This window comes from Micrasema longulum, unplaced genomic scaffold (genome assembly GCF_059751315.1).
Source record: "Micrasema longulum isolate JH-2025_06_02 unplaced genomic scaffold, ASM5975131v1 h1tg002930l, whole genome shotgun sequence".
Lineage (NCBI taxonomy): Eukaryota > Metazoa > Arthropoda > Insecta > Trichoptera > Brachycentridae > Micrasema > Micrasema longulum.
The window spans coordinates 82717-90373 of NW_028280048.1; the positions used below are offsets into that span (position 1 = coordinate 82717).

Consider the following 7657-nt stretch of genomic DNA (forward strand, 5'->3'; position numbering starts at 1 on the left):
GGTGCTTTATTGTAATTTATAATATAAATAAAAGACGAGTGATATGTATTCGTAAATCCACATATCGTGGGTATACAAAGAAAACCGGTTAACTACGTTTTTGGCATATTTAAGTAATGAATACCATTAACTTCAAATTTAAAAAAAATAAAAAAATCACAATTGTAGAGCGAGTAAAAACGTATATATAGAATTTCTTCTCAAATCTTTACAAAGAAATTCACTTAAATGATTTCAAGTGATTATTTTTCAATTGAAGTTTATGTTTTTAATAATGAATATACAAGGAAAACGGTTAAGTGTCTTTGTCTGGTTTTCGTTACTAAAACAATATTATATTCAAAGTTTTTATTACAAGTAAAAACAACTACGAGATTAGCTAGTTTTCATTGAAGTAAAAATATCTGCCTTAATGAAACCTTACTACAGAGAATAACTGTGTTAAAAAAGACTTGTTAAAGTCATGCAAATCAGGAGTCATTCCTGAAGAATTCCATCATTGGTGCAAGAGTCTTTCCACTTCCGCTAATGTGATAGATACTTTATGTGAAGATGAAGACAGTGTTGAATTTGATACAACTCAAATTCAGTTAGACAATGTCGCCGGCTAACTCAACCAGCTCAAATTTCTTCACAAGAAAAATCAGCTAAATGCGGGTTTTATTTTTTTATCTTACTTGATTATTTTTTTTCTCAAAATTCTGTTGCTTTTTATTTAATATAAATTCTGTAATGCATAAATAAAAATATGTTTCATGAATAATAAACAATGAGTATTAAAAAAAAACAAAACTTGATTTTTAATGAACAACCGAACTTTAAAATTGAATTTACGCAAAACTGGCTTTTTGCAGCTAGCCGGTTTTCCTTGTATACCCACGATATATGGAATAACCAGACTCGCTCTCGAGACATTTTCGAGACTGGTATGTTGATTGAAAAAAGAAAGGAATATTTCTGCATCCTTAAAAAAACGTAAATATTGGACATGTGCCATTATTATCGCTTTTGTATATAAAAAACTCATTTTGATACAAAACCACGAATCACAACTAGAAAATTTATAGTTTGTGTTTCTAAAAAAAGTGGAAAGTTCGTACAGTATAATTAAAATGGTGACGTGTTTTCTTATATTCAAAGTAGTTCATTTATTTCCTAGACAATTTTTAAATATTTCTAAAATATTTTTTCTGTACTTTTGCGGTAATGAATTAATATCTACTAACAGTCCACTAAGAGGCGGTGGAATTCGGATACCACATAGAATTGTACTAAAACAAGTAGAGGAATTTGTGTATCTGGGAAGTATGTTTACTACAGATGAATTACTGAGAAAGATATCGAAAGGAGGGTGAGGGTGAAATCAACCTTGGCAAATAAATATTTGTCGCAAGAAGCAAAATTAGCAGTTTACAACAGAGTCCTGGTCCCGAATCTGATTGGGAGCGAAGTATGGACTTGGAAAAACACGGATGAAAGTAGGCGGAATGTTGTCGAAATGAGATATCTCAGACGAATGAGTGGTAAAACTGTGAACGATAGATGCACAAATGTTGAGATCCGTACATTACGTAAGACTGAGATAAGCATTATCGACAAAATCAAGAAAGGCGCTCTGCGTTGGTTTGGACATGTAGAGCGAATGGACGGCTAAAATTATTTACAATGCTAATGTTGATGGATGCAGATAGAAGAAGACCGAGAAAAACATGGCATGACCAAATCCAGCAAATACTTGAAGATGGACATGTTTTAATTCGGAATAATCGGCGCGCATGCATGAGAAGACGTATGCATATAGAGGAAGCGAGATTCGCATGCAAAGATAGTGATGTGGCGTTCTATCATCTCTGCCAACCCAGGAAACAGCGTGATGGTTTGTCGTTGTTTAGATAACAAATTCACCCGATTTCAATAAATACGTCGGTGGGGACAAAATAAGAAGAATTTCACTTTCTAATAGGGAAGTCAGCAATGTGTCTTTGTGAAAATGACGATGAGACATCAGATCATTTGTTCTTTGACTGTCCCCTCTATGACAGAAGCGAATTCCTTCAAAATATTTGTGAAGAATTGAATACGTTCTCTCTTAACGTAAAATTTTTACTCGCCCAGAATGATTTGGATCCTTATTTACTTCTGACTAAATTATTCCTAAGGACAAATAATAAAAATATTTGAATTTGTTTAATATTATTTGACAAATTTAAATAATAAATCTAATTGAATGTCCCTCTTTACTTTTGGCCCAAAATTTCATGTTATGTTTACGTTTAATTTAGACGGTAATAGAATTTTATTGTCACATACATAACTCTTTCATACCGATTTTAACTACCTCACGTTACACTATATTTTTTTAAGGGTACGGGTTTTATTTTGTCGTTCACTGAAGCGTATATTCTTTAAATTTCGTATTGTTGTTTCTAAGAGCCAAAATCACTCGCAAACGAGAGGAGGCGTTTAAACAAAAATAGGGAAGATAGGTCAGTAGCCATAACTGCAACCCGGACAGTCATGAAATTTTATTGAAGATATAATCAATATCGCGTGGGGCAGCGTGCAGGCTCTAAAGCTGCATTGATATAAGTTTAAAGCGGGACAGCGCGTACGCAGTCCCGACTACCAAAAATTACGCGCCCGAGTTATCCGCATTAGGGATAATCGCAAGGGTCAGCCCAACCGAAGTGCAATGGAAGAGCCTCGCCCTGGGGGAACCGCCTTGTTGATCACGGTATCCCCTACGCCAGGTAAGTATGCCTTGCTTAGAACATTCGGCAGCTTATAATCAACTTGGTTTGCGTAACACAAGCGCGATGCAAACGCTTCTAGTGACATCTTGCGGTGAAAAGTCAAACTATCAAAAAAATCGAAGGAAATTTATTCGCCTTTTCTTTATGGACCCTAGGTAACATACATGTAATACAATATAATTTATTTATTTTTATTTGGTGGAGCCAAGACTAGTATTTTTTATTTGCTTTGTACAAATATGATTTTACTTTCTCATTTGATATTATTTTAATTGAGAAAAATAGACTCGGTTTGTGACATGCATTGTTCTGCACTAACCGAATTTTTGTACCGACTTATTTAAAATATTTTTTCTGTAACATATTAATATTATTAATTAGTTTAAATAAAACCTCTTATCACTATAATAAGGGTTTCGCTTTTTTTTATAAATAATTTATTTAAAAAAAAAATGTAAAATTCATTTATACAAAAATTAATGTTCAATTTTAAATTTATACTCTATTGTTGATAATAATATTTGTTACAAAAGTTTGTCTGAGTCTTTTGTTTAGTTTTGTCTGGTACCCAGTTTATGATATAATTTCAGTCCATGATTTATTAGTATCGATTGTACTTGTCTCGTTTTGGAATATTGTATATGATCTGTTCTGATATTCTTGAATTATTAATACATTTTTTTCATGTCAACAATGATATCAGTGGCTAACTTATGTATCAATTTTAAAGATTCTAGTTCGAAAAGTTTATTATCATTAATTTAATTGTTTCGTTTATTTAAAGAGTTCTTTATTCTATTTTGCTGTCGTTATAGTCTGTTTACATATGTCATTTTAATTTCCTGTTCCCCATAGTTGTTGCATATAACATATTTTAGATTTGACATAGGCTTTATACATATGATTTTTTATTAGAAGTATTTGATTTTTGAAAAAAGACTTGATAATGTTGCTTTTTTGCTAATTATATTATTGATGTGAGTTGTCCATGTCAATGGTCTATCTATTGTTAATCCTAAATATTTAACATGTTCAATTTCAATTAGTCACGTATTTATTATTACAAAGGTTATAAATAAAACATTATGTTCGTTCTGTTATTTAGGCAGTCAATTTACAAAGAGGTAATGTATTATCAGCAATATTTTAAGTAGGTATGTTTAAAGTATTTTTATTAGGACAAACAACAGACTTTATATAAAATAAAACTAAAATATGAAAAATAGTAGGTACATACTACCGGTTAAATATAATGAACATATATTTCCTACAGAAAAAAAAGATATAAAATAATATATAAGAAAAGAAAAAAAGAGCACAGTTAGAATTTTAGGAGGAGAGGAATTTTTATAATACAGTTCGACCAATTCGAAATTCACTTTCTGAAAAAAGTATGTAAATTAATTTAGTTAATTAATTATTGTAGACAAACGCACTGGATGTAAGATAGATCGATATAAGACATAAACATAATACGAAGTAATACACAAAATACATAAATAATAAATACATTTTATTTGAAGCCTTAACAAAGAAAGAAAGCGTTGTTTTCTGAAACAGGTCGCCAGAATGAATTGATGTAGTGATTTTACTTACACAAATAAAAAAAAAAGATTTATTATTTAACATGGAAAATCACAAAGTTACTGATTCAAATATTAATTTTATTAACGCTGTTCCATGAAATCACGTTTTCCAATATTTTTTAATGATAAATATTTCATTTCTACAGTATGTTTTCAGCAAAAATTTTAATGCCGTTTAATGAACGAGATTATGAATTTACGGCAAAACCGTATTTTTTTATTTATTTTTATTTATTAAATCATACAATTTTTTTTTGTACTCCCAGGAGTTACAACAAACTCATTTTGGGACGGAAAAATATTTACATTTAGGTATGTTTACAATAATAATACAGCAACAAATAGTAATAAAGTAACAAGTAATAATATGTACATAAAAACTTAAATAAGATAGCAAGCAAATATATTAAAGAAATCATACATCTGCTTGCCATCCCTTAAACAATCCATAGTAAAAAAAATATATTTACAAATTGCAAGAACGAAATATTTAAGGGAAAAAAGAACTTAAAACTAAATTTCACCCTCCACGTACCTCTTCAAGTAGTAATTTTTTAAATGAATACAGTTATTTATTGACGTTCTATAGGACTCCGGTAGCCTGTTGTACTCACTACAAGCTAGGTATAGCAGATTTGGTATAGCATGATTTCCTTGCTTTTTATCAGGCTACAGACTTCATTGAAAGCCACAACAAAAAAAAAACAGCGCACAGCTAAAACAGTAGTTTTGAAAACTCCCTTTAAATGATTTATTTTGTTTGCCATTGCATTGTTACGAAAGTTTGCCGGTCTTTGTTAAAGTTTTTCTCTTTTGCCGTTTTTTGTGCATCTACAGATGTGTCGGAAGTGTGGTACATAGGACACAGAGTAATGGAGCACAACTGCGGAGAACAAAGTGCAACAAAGTAACATCAATTTATCGCGGGCGGGCGTTGCTACGCATCGAGCCGCGATCGCCAGAACATCGAAACCGACACAAAAAATATTTTAGAGAACACTACTTCGATGGCCTAACGCACGAATTTGTTAAGTGCAAGTTTGATATTTGATTTGTCACTGTACAATTTCAAGGGAAAAAATATTATGTATGCCGACGACATTGGACTATTTTATAAAAATCAAACAGACGTATTAACAAACAATGGCATAAACAAAGACCTAACTATGTTGACTAAATGGACAAACACAAACTTACTTACACTTAATGAAAAAAAAGCAATATACATTTTGAATCTAGAAAAAAATGTCATAAAGTAGATGCTTACATAAATAATGAACAACTTACTGAAATTGAACATGTTAAATACTTAGGACTAACAATAGACAAACAATTAACATGGACAATTCATATCAACAATTTAATTAGCAAAGTGGCGACATTATCGAGTCTTTTTTTAAAAATCAAAAATTTTGTTCCAAAAACGGAAAAAATTCTAATGTATGAAGCCTATGTAAAAACTAAAATATGTTTTACGCAACTACTATGGGGAGCAGGATATCAAAATGACATAAACAGACTACAAAGACAACAAAATAAAATATTAAAGTTAGTATTAACCTTTCCTATTTAACTGCAACTAGAGAACTTTTAAAACAAACTAAGCAATTAAATATAACTGAATTCTTTCAACTAGAATCATTAAAAAATTATCCATAAATTAGCCACTAATGTAATTGTTGACGAAGAACTAAAACTTGTAAAAAAGTGTAGTCAACATGGACGTAATACGAGAATATCAGACAAATACCATATACAGCTTTCTAAAACAAGACAAGGAAAATCAAGACTAATGAACCAGGGACTGAAATTATACAATAAACTACCAGACAAAACTAAACAAAAGACTCAGACAAACTTTTCAAAAGACGTAAAAAATATTATTTTGAACAACAGAGTATGATTGAAAAATGTATATATTATTCTATGTAAAATGAATGTAATAATCCGTAAGGCTTTATAAATAAATAAAAATAAATAAAAATAAAAAAAAAACTTTAGATTAGGGTTGCCATATTTCGCTAGGGTCTTGTCGGGACGTTCTGGAATGGGGATATGCAGCAACAAAAAAGCAATTTTACAATGGTTTTTCAGAAATATAATAGATATGTTTTTCTTACATTTTAAGTGGTGCTTCAATTTATATTTATATTTTTTCTGACTTAATATTGACATACTGCTATATTGATTCTACAGTCCCCGGCAGCAGACGACATTTTTTATCGTTGCTTTTTACTAGCCCAACATCAATCATATAACTTTTTTCAATATGGTTTTATGAGTAGGAATGGAAATTAACCACTCGCTGAATTTCAAAAGTTGGAAAAAAAATTCTTTCACAGAGCCCATCAACTTCCACTCTATCGAGGCAATATGGGCTTCAATGATTTTCTTTAAATGCACCAATTGCTGGAAGCATTTGAAACCATATTTACACATTCATAGTCAGTACGGCCGTAGAAGATTTATGTTGATTAACAACATTGTACTGTGTAATTCTAAATCGGGACATTATAGGTTTCATCGGGACGTCGGGACAGAGAGCTCAATAACAGTGACAGTCCTGATATATCGGGACGGATGGCAACCCTACTTTAGATGTTCTGTTCGATGTGCAGCCAGGGTTGCTAACACATTTGTTCTAAAACAAATGCGTATCGAAAATAATTATGTACCTTACGGCTGAAATACTTTGTTTTTCTGGATTGTTATTCTATTGCGTCACATGTCATTATAATTTAATTTAATTAAGTTTACCAGGTATTGTTTGTTGTTAATTATTATGGCTTGACACGGGCACAGCCTAAAAAGCCTTAATAAGTTCATTAATATTTAAACGAGCGTAGTTTTGAATGAATAAATAAATAAATATGTCATAAATAAATAAATCTAAAAAAAATTTAGTTAGAGCGAAAGAGTCTAAAACTGGTAATCCCAGCATGGAAAAGATCTACCTCTCTCGGTAGGCTGTTGAACAGACTAATCTGTGTTTAATCATTTAAGCTAAGGTACAGATTAATATTAATGGTAAAGAAAAAAATCGAAACTTTCGAGATATGGTGTTGGCGGCGAGTGCTGCGGATTCCGTGGACGGCCAGACGGACGAATGCATCTATTCTCCAGGAACTGGACATAGGAGAGAGACTGATATCCATGTGCGAGAAAAGAATCCTGCAGTTCTTTGGGCATATTTCCAGGGGAGATTCTGATAGTTTGGAGAAAACTATTCTCCTGGGAAGTGTCGAAGGGACAAGGTCGCGTGGACGTCAACCGACAAGATGGAGCGGTACAGTCACTGAGTTATCAGAGTCATCACTG

At 31.5% G+C, this 7657-nt stretch overlaps 1 non-coding gene across 1 annotated transcript; it reads right to left on the bottom strand.

Moving 5' to 3' along the window:
• Positions 1 to 2596: 2596 nt before the first annotated feature.
• Positions 2597 to 2758, bottom strand: LOC148271327 (U1 spliceosomal RNA). The gene has a single exon (XR_015825123.1). It is a non-coding gene; the product is annotated as a U1 spliceosomal RNA (small nuclear RNA).
• Positions 2759 to 7657: the final 4899 nt, after the last annotated feature.